The 16,036-nt window shown below is 39.5% G+C and overlaps 1 pseudogene; it reads left to right on the top strand.

Moving 5' to 3' along the window:
• LOC117482012 overlaps window positions 1-16,036 on the top strand; it is a 92,926-nt pseudogene that overhangs the window by 35,052 nt on the left and 41,838 nt on the right.

Below are 16,036 nucleotides of genomic sequence, written 5' to 3'. Positions count from 1 at the left end.
TACATGCACTAAAACACTCCTCAGGAAAGGGAACACCATAAAAAGCCGAATATGGCCTCTTTAAACCCTATATACACTTCCCATCTATTTCACTGAAGCTGCTTTGGACTCTAAAAAAAGGTTATTCAAGTATTTTGGCACTAGAAATTTAAGTAGAAGAAGTGAAGAGTTCACACCAATTGTAAGTACATTCCCTTCTTAGTGATACTGCAAGTACAGTTTAAATGTAATTATGTTTTAAAGGTCCCCTATTATACTGTTTGTCATCAATATATCACAGGTCTCAGATATATACAGAACATGTCTCTGATTGGCTGAAACACCAAACAGATCATTGCAGCATTACCCATAATCCCCTCTGTTTCAGCCCTGTTTCCAAAGTGCTGATTCTCTGTCTGTTACTTTAGATGAAAATAAGGAGCCCCTCCCCACGCCCCTCTGAGAGAGATTTGGTTAACAAGAACTCAATGGTGCTCTAGGAGGAGATGCAGGTGATAAGGTGGGGGGGGGGGTTACCTTGGTTGCTGATTGGCTAATGGATACACAAGACAAAACATCGTTATGACATCATAAAGTGGCCAAAATCTGATCAGCTCATTTTCAGACAGGTTTTTATATAAATGGATCAGGACAAAAAGAGAGAGAATCTTTGTTCCTGAAACTTTCAGAGTATCTCTGAGGGGACACATGTTGATGTAGAAGAGACATGAAGAAGTGGATTTTGCATAATAGGAGACCTGTAATGTGACAAACTATGTAATGTGCCCTGTCAGCCATAGCCCAGCTACAGTCAGAGAAGAAGAGCTGGCATCGACCTGCTATACGTTCCCCATGCATCATGTTTTATCAAGTGATATTTGATCTGCTTAATGGACGCCCCACGGCCCTCCAACATCCCTGATGGGCCTCCGTAGAGCCGGCTGCTATTAATAACAGAGCAGACGCATCATAACTCCTCTCCTGGCTGTCAGAACGTGACAGAGGACCTGCTGTATGGGAAGTGACAGCGAATCACCGCTGTGCATAACTCTCAGCAACGACACATGAAATATTATTTTCTCACAGTTGGAGTTTCGGACCGTGTTGGCTGTCAAAACACGGCACAGAGATTGTGTGTTTTTCGCCTAAGCTTTTAGGATTCCTGCTGTTGGGAAAATAGTGAACGTCCTCTTCCAATATGAGAGCACACATGATAACAAAGGCCCGAGTGTATAACTGTGTACATGACAGGATGTATGATTACCTAGAAGAGCATCAGGACTGTTTGAGGCATATGATAGCTATGTGATTAACATGATGATTCAGCCTCTATGGAGATAGACATATGACAAGCATGCTCATTTCTGACGTGGAGCTAATCTGAAGTAAACATTGAATACTGCTTTCTATTCCTCCATCTTGTGACTGTGTAACTCCCTCTCTTGGATATCAGCATGTGAGAGGATTCTTGAGAGGATAATAAATACAAGTATCCTGAGATTGAAGCTCAAGCCGGTGACGAGTGATATTTTTCATAACACCTGCAAACTGACTCCTTCAGTTAGATCATCTTGGTCTTCCTTTATCCGGCTCTGTTTTTCCTTCAGTTTGACTTCATTTCATCCCATTTCCTTATTCTCAGTTGTTCTTTGACGCCCAGTGTCTGCATTGTTTCTATAGAGTTAGGATGCCCTGTCAACAGTTAACACTTTGCGTTACTGTGGTTCCAGTCATGGTATTTGATCAGCTTTGGTTGAGATGTTTTAGGGGTTTGAGGAGTTGTATAAAAGCATTCTAGTAAGAATTATCTCTACTGGATAACTGCATAATTCGGAATGCTTTAAGAGAAGGAAAGGAACGAGAACGATATGATACGATACGATATACTTTATTGTCCCCGTAAGGACATTTGTTCTGGACTCCGTCCTGCAGTTCTGCATACATGTACATATACAAACATAGTGGACATTAAGAGACATACACATATCATCAGTCATACACCGTTTGAACAAACACAATACACAGACGCACATACTGACAATGGCGACCTATTGCACAACCCTCATGGCCAACATTTAAAAAGTACATTTCATTACATTTGACTACATATCATTTCATGTGAATGTTAAGAAGCTTAATCGACATAGGTAGGAATGAGTGCTTATAGCGGTTCAGCCTGCTCCTGGGAACCCTGAATCTTCTACCAGAAGGTAGGAGCTGGAATTCTGGGTGGAGAACATGTCAGATTATTCTGATTTAGTTTCTCCTTTGTGGTCACACCAATCAAAAACACAAACAAAGCTTATTAACACGTTTTGGAAAATCGCTAACTAGGAATAACATTAAGATTCCTTTCGCTGGCGATCCTATCCAAAGCAACTTCCAATAAGTGCAATAAACCATGAAGATACAAACTCAGAACAGCGAGGAAATGAGCCAAACCCTTTGGGTACCGCCATTTATTTTGTTTAATAACCAAGGTTCAGTTGAAACAAGTGGGTTTTTAGTCTGTGAAGGAAGTTGTCATATCAATGGGGATTTTGTTTCACCATTTTAGAGCCAGGACAGCAAACAGTCACGTTTTTGTTGAGGGGAACCTGGGTCCAACTCACATTTAGGGAGTAGCGAGCCGATCGGCCCAATGCGGAGCGAAGGCAACAGTATACATTTGTTTCCACTCAGTTGCTTTCGAACATCAAACTCTTGCAGCATGGAGCTTGAAGTGTGGCTCTGAAAAGTTTCTAGTTCTCCTCTTCAGTCAGCTTTGATTGACAACTGTAGTAATGGACTTCAACGGTGAACCAATGGCTCTGCAATGTTGCGGTGGAACCCTGTGCTCATGTTTTATTTGCTCTGGTAGGTATCCGTCTCCTCTTTGGACAGATATTAGGATATCTTGGGGATCTGCCAGGCCAATCACAATCACCTTCAGTTTGAGAAGAAGCACATAAAGAGGAGAGCTGCTGAGGCATTTGAACCCGTTGATAATGCCTCATTGCGATTGAAAAAGAACTGTGAAGTTGCTAAGTTCTTCAAATTGCCGATGTTAGGGCCAATGGTCAGCGAAAATGTCTAGAAACTTCTGAAACTACTTCCATTCACTTGTCTGGTGGTCAGCATGTTTGAAAGAAGAACACTGATAAAGTAGCTTAAAAACACCCTTGGAAATAGATAAGATAGTGCTTTTTGGAGAAGGTGGCACCATGCAGAGCAAGAGATGGATTGAGTTATAGGAGTTATTTTGGAAGATGTTTTCCTACAGTTTGACGCGTTCCCAACGACGACTCTTTGTCATTTTGAGATTCATTCGTAGTTTGTCTGAAACCAAGCTGACTCGAGGCATCCTGAAATGTTTGCAGAGCTCCCTTCACGCCTACAGGTACCCAACAGATTCATGTTTAGTGGCTTACGTTGCAGCAGGGTGCCATCATCACTACGTTCCCAAACATCATCATTCTGCCTAGATTTCTCCAGCGGTCCACATACATCTTTGGTGGCATTTTATTGCCATGTAAGGAAGACAAGACGTTGATTCTTTGCTGGTTCTCTTACAACATGACAGCCACACCATGAACACACCTTGCAGATGTCAAATGATGTCGACAATATCTGCCATGCAACTTTTCCCCCAACCCCACAAACTCAAACTTTCTCTTTGAGCCTCGCCCATACCCTCATTTTTGTTTTTTAAGATATTCTTCTCCTCCTACTCTCTTTCTGGTTCAATCCCCATCAGAGCTCTCCTGGTGAGCAGGACCTCCCTGCCAGCTGTGGCTGAAAGATGACACACTCTAACTCTGAGAGAAAAACTCAAATATGTGCCACGGCAACTTTTGCAACTTATAACACACAACGTCTCAACATCTGTGTGTCATTTAAAGGTCACCTATTATGCGAAATCCCCTCTTCTTCATGTCTCTTCTACATCAACATGTGTCCCCTCTTCTTCATGTCTCTTCTACATCAACATGTGTCCCCTCTTCTTCATGTCTCTTCTACATCAACATGTGTCCCCTCTTCTTCATGTCTCTTCTACATCAACATGTGTCCCCTCTTCTTCATGTCTCTTCTACATCAACATGTGTCCCCTCTTCTTCATGTCTCTTCTACATCAACATGTGTCCCCTCTTCTTCATGTCTCTTCTACATCAACATGTGTCCCCTCTTCTTCATGTCTCTTCTACATCAACATGTGTCCCCTCTTCTTCATGTCTCTTCTACATCAACATGTGTCCCCTCTTCTTCATGTCTCTTCTACATCAACATGTGTCCCCTCTTCTTCATGTCTCTTCTTCATCAACATGTGTCCCCTCTTCTTCATGTCTCCTCTACATCAACATGTGTCCCCTCTTCTTCATGTCTCTTCTACATCAACATGTGTCCCCTCTTCTTCATGTCTCTTCTTCATCAACATGTGTCCCCTCTTCTTCATGTCTCTTCTTCATCAACATGTGTCCCCTCTTCTTCATGTCTCTTCTTCATCAACATGTGTCCCCTCTTCTTCATGTCTCTTCTTCATCAACATGTGTCCCCTCTGTGGAAAGAGACTCTGAATGTTTCAGGAACAAAGATTCTCTCTCTTTTTGATCCATTTATATAAAAACCTGTCTGAAAATGAGCTGATCAGATTTTGGACACTTTATGATGTCATAACGATGTTTTGGCTTGTGTAACCATTAGCCAATCAGCAACCAAGGTAACCCCCCCCCCCCCCTTATCACCTGAATCTCCTCCTAGAGCACCATTGAGTTCTTTGTAACCAAATCTCTCTCAGAGGGGCGTGGGGAGGGGCTCCTTATTTCATCTAAAGTAACAGACAGAGAATCAGCACTTTGGAAACAGGGCTGAAACAGAGGGGATTATGGGATGCTGCAATGATCTGTTTGGTGTTTCAGCCAATCAGAGACAGGCTCTGGATATTTCTGAGAGCTATAATATATTGATGAAAAACAGTACAATAGGGGACCTTTAATAGGATTCTTTCTATCTATCCTCTATGTCCTCATATTCCCTCCTTTCATCTCTTTGGAAATGTAACTCTTTCTGATTCAACACTTCTCCCTCAATCACACACCTCCTCCTCCCATCCTGAGTTTACTTTCATCTTCACGATGTTCAAATGTCTCCTCTCCTGCCAGCTGACATGAAATAAAATACCTGTTTGAGGAGCTAAGTAAGGAATCTGCATATCAAAGTGTGTGCTTCTGCATGTCTCCAGGTGGTGTCCATGGGCCTGTACGTGGGGGAGAAAGCCTATCTGAGGAGCAGCTGGAACATCCTCGATGGTTTCCTCGTGTTCGTGTCTCTGATCGACATCGTGGTGTCCATGGCGGGCGGAGCAAAGATCCTCGGGGTTCTCCGTGTTCTCAGGTTGCTTCGGACGCTCCGCCCCCTCAGGTTAGAAGAAAATACGCTCTTTGTGGTCACACCAAATCAAACAAAGCTTGACACGTTTTGTGAAATCACTCATTAGGAATGACATAACACTTCCTTTAGCTGACACTTCTATCCAAAAGCGACTCCCAATAAGTGCAATAAAACCATGAAGATACAAACTCAGAACAGTGAAAAAACAAGTAGGTGAATTTGTTGTTACTGTTAGTGCTGGTGCATACGTTTCAAATCAGCCAAACTCTTTGAGTACCAGCATTTATTTTGTTCAATGACTCTTTGGTGCAGTGGAAACAGGAGGGTTTTTTATCAGGGAAGGAAGTTGTCATAGCAACATGAAAAACAACTCTATTGCATGATGTATTCGGATTTATATATTTTTTAATAAGCACTAGCAATACTAATAAGCATTAAGATCCTTCTCTCATATCCGTCAATTAGGAGACAGCTAGCTTAGCTTAGCATACAAAAACTGGAAGCAGAATCAGAATCAAGTTTATTGCCAGGTACATTTACACATACAAGGAATTTGCTTTGGTATCTGGTGGTGCGAACAAAAACAATCTAAAGAAATAAGTTGCAAAGTAGGTACAAAAAAAGAAGTATTTTTAAGAAACAATTTAGCATTCAAAATGGATGCCAAAGACAAGTATTCACACCAGATTTAAATCTAACTATGCAAATAACCTTAAAAGCTAAAAAACAAAAACACTTAGGACAATGAGTATATAAGGCAAACTACAGTGTATTATATTCTAAAAGCAGTGGAGAACGGCAAGCATGACCCAGAAGTATTCAAATCTGCACCTGCTATCAGAGCAGTTGCCTGGCAACAAGTTAAGACTCCAGTTATTGGACTAGATAGATAACCCCTCTTGAATCTTTTATACGGATTAAACAGATAAAGTGAGCTTTAGAGGTGCTGGTAGATGGGTTCAGACGGACCTACAGTAGGCTAGCTGTTGCCCCCTATTTCTAGTCTTTGCACTATGCTAATTTGTGCTATGCTAATCGGCTTCTCAAGGTTGGGTCCGATATTTCCGATACAGGTGAGTGTGGTGTCAATTCCTCTTAGACCTCTCCACCACAAGGCAGATACATATATCCCAAAATGTCAAACTACTCCTTTGCTAAACAGTATCAGTCTGCCTCTCACAAACTGTAGTATATTGGAAATCATAAAGTCATACAAGAGGCACTTCAAGTGTTTAGTCTGATGATGATGTTTTGGTCAAAATCAGTCTTTCTGACGCTTTGGATTCAATGTTGTTGTTTTATGCTTGCTCAGTATTTGATACATGTTCGAGACGATGTTCAAGGGAGAGGATTAGGGCCACATTTGAATTCTGACTTTTTCATTATTCCGAAAAAAAAATCAGAATTCTTTATTTGTTTCAAATTCAGATTTTTTTCCAAATTTTAGATTTTTTAATATTAATTTTTTCAGAATGTTGACTTTTTGTTAGAATTTTGACTTTTTTCCAAGAATGTAACTTTTCTCAAAATGTGTTAATCTTTATTTTGTTCATAATTGTCCTATCCTCGGCCTCTCTTTGCCTCACTGAGTCTCTGTTTCCCCCCCTCGCTCCTTCAGGGTGATCAGCAGAGCTCCAGGGCTGAAGCTGGTCGTTGAGACGCTTATCACGTCCCTCAAGCCCATCGGCAACATCGTGCTCATCTGCTGCGCCTTCTTCATCATCTTCGGTATCCTTGGTGTTCAGGTACATGGAGTTCTTTTGTCTTTTATTTCTCTGAGGATTGTGCACGTCTTCAATTCAAACGTTTTATTGTTTTATTGTTTTATTGTTTTATTGTCATAAGCCACAGTGTAGAAATGGCAATGAAATTATTCTGACTTGAGCTCCTCCAACAATGCAACATATATAATAAAATACAAAAATACAAAATAGTGCAAGAAGTCTAAAAGTCTTAAAACATGTCAAAGGACTCTGCAACATGTTTTGTTGGCCTTGAGATGGTCAAACTATGTTAAATAAATCATACAAGCTAACACAGTGACCCTTATGCACGCCGTGGCACCATTTAAGTTGTTATGCATGATTATTAAAGTGGGTGGAAATATGCTAGGTCACAATTATGCTCCTAACTTCCACCTCAAGCAAAAAAATGAATCATTAACGGTGGAGAACATGAGGCCCTGTTTCACCCTCAGTGAAAGCACGGCTCATTAGAGCACAATCCAACATCACATTTACTCTGTTTCCATTAGACCTGCTTAGTTCAGAAGACCAACGTTTGCTTTATCCCTGCACATGGGTTTATAATGATCCTCAACCTTTGCAAAAATGTATCCAGTGCATTTGAGGGTTCACTTAAATCATGGCACTCAAGACCACAGCAAGTGTTAGACCTATGACAAGTAAAAATAATGAGAAAAAAGTCAAAATTATGATAAAAAAATGCAAAATCCTGGAAAAAGTCAGATTTCTGTTGAAAATTGGGAAATTTGAAAAAAAGTCAGACTTTGGGTAAAATTTCGAATTCTGAAAAAAGGCAAAATCCTGGAAAATTCTAAATTCTGAAAATATTAAGAATTTTTATTAAAAATCTGAATGAATTAGAAATGTTTTTTAAAAAATGTCAGAACTTGAGTTCTCAGAAAGAAAAAATAAGAAATATTAGTCTGTAGTCAGAACTCTGAGAAAAAGTCCGAATTCAGATTTTTTTAAATTCTGATAACAATTCTGAAAAGTCAGAATTCTGAGATTTTCAGAAAAAAGACAGATTGGCCATTATCCTCTTCCTCAAACATTGTCTTAAACATGTTAGTATTAAATACTGAGAAAGCATAAAATAACAACATTACAAGCAGTTTCAACACTGGAAGTAAAGCACAACAGGTTTATATAATAATATGTATTTTATCGTATTTACAGGCAACTTCATTCGTTTTCCCAATTGTTTTAACAACATTGCAGTCCAGTATTTCTTTTTTATCTACTTGTCAATCCCACCCTGTTCTTCCCCACATTATTATTCCTTCTGCATCTTCCAGTAAGCTTTATTTTACCCACTCCCCACTTTGATGTGTTCAAAATGATTGAGGATTAAAAACATCTCTCAGGAGGAGACTTCAAGTGTTTTTGGAGCCTTCGCTTATCCACGCTCTCGTTACAGACGCTAATTACGAAATTACTTCAAAAGCTGCTTGAAGGAACTGAGAACACTCGAGTGTCGTCAAAATGCATCTCTGCACGCCTCATTCTCTCATATCCTGTGTGTGTGTGTGTGTGTGTGTGTGTGTGTGTGTTTTCCTTCGCAGCTCTTCAAAGGGAAGTTCTACTACTGCGTGGGTTTCGACGTGAAGAACATCACCAACAAATCCGACTGTCTGGCTGCCAACTATCGATGGGTGCACCACAAATACAACTTTGACAACCTCGGACAGGTACAAGAGAGAGGAAAATACATCCCGGAAACTTCGTCTGGATGGTTTTGAACATATTTATGTGAACCTTCTCATAACTTAAATAATGAGCACACTGTACAGCACAGAATGTCTCCTATAGAAGTACAAGAAGAATATCTTAAAGAGAGAGATGCTTCCAGAAAAAAGTGATTAAATTAAAAAAAGGTATGATTTCAACTGTTAATGTAAAAGGATAAAGCTTTTGAAAAGGTAGTGTTGAATTGAGTCGTACACTAGAACATTAACATACAACTAACTAACATAATTATCTTCTTACATAAAGATATTTTACTTGTGATCATATTATAGAAATGTAGAAAGGTTGGTGTTTAAAGCTGTCAGAAAGAAATAAGTGCATTGCTAAATTAGATAAGATTAGATTGACTTTACAAACAAGGCATTGCACATTTTAATTTAAATATGATCAACATTGACAGTCAAAATATACATATCAATAGTAGGAAATAAACATAAACAGTAAATATATATTGTACATTTCAACAATAAAATATCCAAATCTAAAGAGTAGATATAGATATCTAAATAAGAAGACAAATTACAAATGTTACTTGGGTCATTTGTTTTCAGTAATATTTTTACGGTAAGTATGTTATCTTAAATATGATTGCATTAGGGTTAGGGTTGAGTGAAACTAAAAACGTTTGGGTTGTGTGTGTGTGTGCGTGTGCGTGTGCGTGTGCGTGTGCGTGTGTGTGTGTGTGTGTGTGTGTGTGTGTGTGTGTGTGTGTGTGTGTGTGTGTGTGTGTGTGTGTGTGTGTGTGTGTGTGTCCTACAGGCTCTGATGTCGCTGTTTGTGTTGGCCTCTAAAGACGGCTGGGTGAACATCATGTACCACGGGCTGGACGCAGTGGGGATAGACCAGCAGGTAATATCACACACATGGACTAAATACTCAACACTGGTGTAATTACACTTTTATAAAACACTCAATAACATGCAGACACACTGAAAGTCTTCACATTTCCCACGGGTTATCCAGCTCTCAGTGGCAGAAACCGAGCAACTTCTCCCACATGCCTTCATCTTGATCTCTTTCTGGGGAATCCCACGCTTTCTGAGACCAGATGGGATTTGAAATCCTTCCTTCTGGTCAGAGCGGGATCTCCACCCAGTTGGATGTTCCCACCACTCCTCCACAAAGAGGCTTCCTGATCACATAGCCAAACCACCTCAACTAGCTCCAACAGGAACATATCCAAAAAGCATGATGGCCTAGTTGCTGATGATTCATTTTCTGCATTTCATTCCCTAGAACTGAAAGGGCTCGCTAGATACCTAGCAACCACCCCCGGTTTGCTACTTTAATCCTTTGATATTCAAGGTACAAGGTTCATTTTATAATCAAATGCTACTCACAACAACAGTCACCGTGACCCCAGATCAGTGCTCAGTCCTGAAACCTCCCCATGATCACTCTTCTTTACTTAACTTATTAGGCAGGTCTAATGCCTGATGTAAATGGCGCCAATTTCTTTACAAAACACATTTTAACCCTTATGTTGTGTTCGCGTCTCCCGTGACCCGTTTCAAGTTAAAATTATATAATAACTACGCTCTAGTTTTTTTTTTTACGGAACAAGGCTTCATGATATCCTCCACAACAGATATATAAACACTGAAAAACTGATTTTGACAATTTTTGCCAAGTCTGAAGGTCTCTAAAAAAAGTGTGTATTTTGGTGTTCGGGTCTGGGTAGACCGAGCAGAATTGTTGTGGGTGACTCGGGGTCAAATTTGGCCCAATCAAGATTCATCTTTGCCTTTAGACACCCCACCCCCTTCATCCACTGTAACAATAATTTTAAACTTTTTTTGGGGAGATTGTATTCTAATATGAGTCTATTATAGTCAGATAACGTAATGATCCACTGTCTTCACTATAGGAAATATAATGAGTGAATTGAATCACACGTGTTACTTAAATATGTGGTGTAATGTTTTTTGGGGCCATAAAATAGAATTACAACAGGATTGTACGGTTATGAATGCATTATAAGTTAGTTATGATGTAGTTAGAACAGTATTGGATGATAGTCATTATTTTTGAGTGTTTTGGACTGAGATAAATCATGCGTCAAAATTTGACCCGCGAACACCATGAACGGTAACAGCTAGGGTTAACACAAGGGTTAAGGAAAAGTCACAGACTGGGGTTCATGAATATATAAGTTGTATTCCAAAGTTATATATAAAAACAGCTGCAGATACATTTATTTACAATTTCTGCAACTTTTGTAAACTAACAATAGCATCCTGATTTGCCAGCTGTTTTTAAACGTTCTCTCTTTTTCATTCCTGATATAACTGCTCAGTTATATTTCATGTAAACACTCAAATGCAACACTTCAAATTCTTACTAATATGTACACCATTTTACACAAGATTAAGATTAGTTTCAGAGAATTTTAGATGGCAGTTAACGTTCTTGCAACTCACATATACAATGCTTTAATTTCAATTAACGTTCCTATAATCGCACGCATCATACACATACTCTCAGAGTCTGATGACAGGATGCAAATGAGTCTTCTGAAGCGGCTTCAAAGTGAGCAGATTCCCTTTGTAATTGGTTTTATTTGAACATTAGTGAATCTATTAAAGGGAGGGAATTATCCTGGTGATTCAGTTGGCTCTCCTCAGGGTCCAACACTCTGACTGACTAATCCCATTCTCACATCTCCCTTTGCTTTCAACACCTAACCATCCTCCAAATTGAAAACCTGACTCTCATGTCAATGCACCTGAACTTGATTTTTTTGTTTTTCAAATGACTCGCTGGGATGGCTTCCTCCGCGCCCAATCATCCCGCTCTGTTCCTCACATTGTCTCCATTTCTGTCGCTGTCATTGTTCCCAGTTGCAGCTGCAGGACAGCTCTGGACTGCACTGGCTGTGGGGTGTTAATTGGATGACTATAATTGGGCGTATAGTGGCATTTCAATAGTTTCTAAAAATGGAACAATAGATGACTTCCCCTGGTTTCATGTTTTCCATTCATAAACTAAAGCAACATTTCCCCGGTTATAAACTGAACATCCGTAAGAAATATTTTTATTTTTCTTGTAAACCTTAATCACAGTCACTGTCTGGATTTATGTATCCCGTACATTTCTGAAAGACTTTAGGGTTTGCCTTCAATGTATATTATGTGCTTAACCATAATAGCTCTATGATTACCCTGTGCTAATCCTGGATGGGGATAAAGGGACTGAATCGAAGAGGTTAGGTAGATCCTGAAACAACCACCAATCTATTTCAGAGCGAATACATAGTCAGTTCTACAGATTATATGAATTGGAAATAGTCAATTACCTGAAGGTGTGAATGTAAATCTTTGGAGGATAGGATGATATCAAAGCAGGCATGATGAAGGCGTAAAAACTCCACTCGGGATGTTCTCTTTAAACCAGGTGATTGAGGGAAAAGGCTTTGACCATGAACCGCAACGTCCTCAGCTTGACTTCAAACTTTGCCTATGTCTTCCTGATGTATTGTCCTCTTTATAATCATCAAGTCATACATAGAAAATGTTCAGGTTTGGAGGGTTCCAGAGGTGGCTGTTTCTACTTTGAACTCCCTTCTGGCATCTTCAGTTTTCTTAAGGCTCGTACATACTTTTCGTGTCGCTTGTCGGTTTCATTCATAACACAACTGACTCTTGCATCAGTATGATCCCATTCGGCTCTTTGCTTTCACTAGAAGACAAATGATATCCATGTTTTTAACAGTCCTTAAGGCCAATGTCAACGAACAACCTCTTTTCAAACCAACCATTGATTTTGTTACCTTATTTTTCTTCTTCTCAGCGAATTAGCTAAAGGTGCAAAGGCCTCCAACTGTACTAGAGTCTGGAGCTTGTGCAGACGGCATCCTAAAAAAGGTGTACAGTTTGTGCAGACCGTTGTAGATATGGTTAATTATTTAAGGACCATAGTGGACCCTCGCAGATATGCAGACGTGGGAAGTAGCCAACCTCTTCCTCCAGCGTCTTCTACATCTTGTACTCATTCTTATGCCTCACTTTATTTTCAGATATTTCAATTTTCTTTCTGACCTTTCTCACCAATCACTTACATTATTCTCTTTGTTCCTATCCTCCATCGTCCATTCTTTCCTTATGTGTCACATTGAGCTTTCCTCACCTTTCTGAGTGAACTCTTTATCACGACTCCATCGTCACGTTCTTTCTTGAAGGTCTTCTGCCAGTCCCCCCTTTCGTCATCCTCACGGCCCGTCCACACAGCAGCGTTAAAGAAATCTTCCAACGCTTCTGCCCATTCACTTTGAATGGGGTGACGTCACTTTGCCTCACTTTTCGCCGAACTGCAATGTGGGAAGCAGAGCGGAGATTTTCAGGATTCAAAAGTTGAGCAATGTTCAACTTTTGAAGCTGAGGTGGAAGCGTCAGCCAATCAAATCCCGTGTATGCAAATCTGACAGTTCAAGTGCTAGCCAATCAAACCGCGTGTATGCTGGGAGAGACATACCGCAGGTCATTTCCTCATATTCCAAAACATGGAGGAGAAATTAGCGGTAGGGAATCACCCGGTGCTTTATGACCAGTCCCTATTTACCTACCGGGATACAAACCGGAGGAGCCAGGCATGGAGGGAGGTGGCAGAGACAGTGGTAGGTTTTCGCCTGTTTGGGGAGTTTATATCCAGTTTACTTCGGGCTTTTTTGCTTCGTATGTCGGGGGCGGGAGATTCATGTGATTGGTTGTTGGTGCCTTGCTCGCAAAAAATCCCCAAGCTTCAGATACGCCCACCTCCAAGATTTTTTTAACGCTGCTGTGTGGACGTACCGTAACTCCCTTTCCACCTATTCTACTATTTTCCTAGCTTGTGTCCCATCCAGTTCTCCCCTTTTTCTTCATCCTTGTTCTTCCAACTCTCTCTTCCTCACCTCCAGCCGTTGACCAGTCCTCCCTTACGTCTTCCTTACTTCCTCACAAACACCACCATTTTCCAATTAATCTGTCACATATTCGTCTTCTCTTTTTCCCTCCTTCCTGATCTTCCAACTCTGTCTTCCTGACCTCCAGCCGTCGACCAACAACAGCCCGTGGATGCTGCTCTACTTCATCTCCTTCCTGTTGATCGTCAGCTTCTTCGTCCTCAACATGTTCGTGGGCGTGGTGGTGGAGAACTTCCACAAGTGTCGTCAGCACCAGGAGGTCGAGGAGGCCAAGAGACGGGAGGAGAAACGCCAGCGTCGCATGGAGAAGAAGAGGAGAAGTAAGGTGGAGGGTAGAAGAGGGTGGGGGGGGCAAAAGCACAAGGGATAGAGGGTAGAGATATTAGCAGAGGTGGAAGAAGTACTCAGATATTTTAATAAAGTAATATTAGTTATACCACAGTGTAGAAATACTCTGTTACATGTTAAACTATTTTTTTTATTTATTTGTTTGTTTGTTTATTATTTATTTATCGATTCATAATTTATTTATTTATTGGTTTTTATGTTTCTTCTTTATTTGTTTCCGTCATTCATTATAATTGTTACTACTATTATTATTATTATTGTTATTATTTAATGTTTTTATTTGAATTTTCTCTCTTTATATTCATAATATCATGTATTTGTATGATTATTATTTTATTGTATTTTGTGTTTTTATTATTAGTAGTAGCAACTTTATTATTATTATTATAATTATTATAATTATTATTATCATTATCATTATCATTATTATTATTATAATTATTATTATTATCATTATCATTATTATCATTATTATTATTATTATTATTATTATTATTAATATCATTATTATTATTATCATTATTATTATTATTAATAATAATAATATTATTATTATCATTATTATTATTGTTAATATAATTATAATTATTATTATTATCATTATTATTATTATTATTATTATTATTATTATTATTATTATTATTATTATTATTATTATTATTAATTAATGTACTCTGTTACTTCCATGTTAGAGGGAATAGTAATAAAGCCAATACGATGAAATGAAAAATACATGAGGGAGGGTTTGGAAGAAAAATGGGGGTGATATAAAAAAAGAATATAGCGTTGGGAGAGCAAGAAGGAGAGAGGGGAGGGGAAAGTATGATGGATGGATATACAGTATGAAGCTACTGGGAAGGGAAGAGGAGAGTAAATAATGGAGGAGGGGTGGAGGTCATTCTGGAATAGAGAAAGAGAGGAGGTCAATACATCAGTAGAGAAAAGTGGAAAAGAGGTAGAAATAGATAAAGAATTAAAGTACATACTACTTATGAAATGGGCCCCTTTAGGTTTAAATCTTCTCAAGGACTGCACTCTCTCCTGGCTAGAATCCAAATGGCATGTGCCCAAGACGTCTCATTTCACATCCTGAATGACTTTTACTGAGTCATTATTTCAACTCATTTAAAACTATTCAACCTTCCTCTCATATTCATTATTTATTTACCTATTTATTTTTTATTTCATATTATCTGACGGTTTTATCTCTGCTTTTTCTTCCTGTGCTCTGCCCCTCGTTCTTCACCCCTTTGGCATGAATACATCATTATATAAATCATTCTGTTTGCACCTCGTTTTGCTTTCTCCGCACACTTTTAAATCAAATATCTGTTTCTCTCACTTTTCCATATCTTATTTCCATTGCCACTATACTCACTCATAAAATAATTTCTTTCCCTATATTCCAGTCCTTTTTTCTGCTTCTTCCTCGATTCAGTGCTTCAATTTCCCTCTCAATGTTTCCATCTTTCTTTCCCTCACATTGATATTTCCCCCTCCTTTTCACTGATTCAATATCCGTCTTATTTCCCTCTTTCTTCTTGACTTGTTCTGTCTCCAGAGGCCCAGAAGGTGCCCTACTACGCCTCATACGGCCAAACACGACTGGCCATCCACACTCTGTGTACGAGCCACTACCTGGATCTTACCATCACCTTCATCATCTGCATCAACGTCATCACCATGTCTCTGGAGCACTTCGGCCAGCCAAAGGTGGGGATGATGGGGGTGTTTGAGTGAGACATACGGAGCAGACTGGTTTAAAGGTCCCCTATTATACTGTTTTTCATCAATATGTTATAGGTCTCAGATATATACAGAGCATGTCTCTGATTGGCTGAAACACCAAACAGATCATTGCAGCATTACCCATAATCCCCTCTGTTTCAGCCCTGTTTCCAAAGTGCTGATTCTCTGTCTGTTACTTTAGATGAAAATAAGGAGCCCCTCC

The sequence above is a fragment of the Trematomus bernacchii genome, unplaced genomic scaffold, assembly GCF_902827165.1.
Source record: "Trematomus bernacchii unplaced genomic scaffold, fTreBer1.1, whole genome shotgun sequence".
Taxonomy (NCBI): Eukaryota; Metazoa; Chordata; class Actinopteri; order Perciformes; family Nototheniidae; genus Trematomus; species Trematomus bernacchii.
This window is presented reverse-complemented; position numbering and strand designations above follow the sequence as displayed.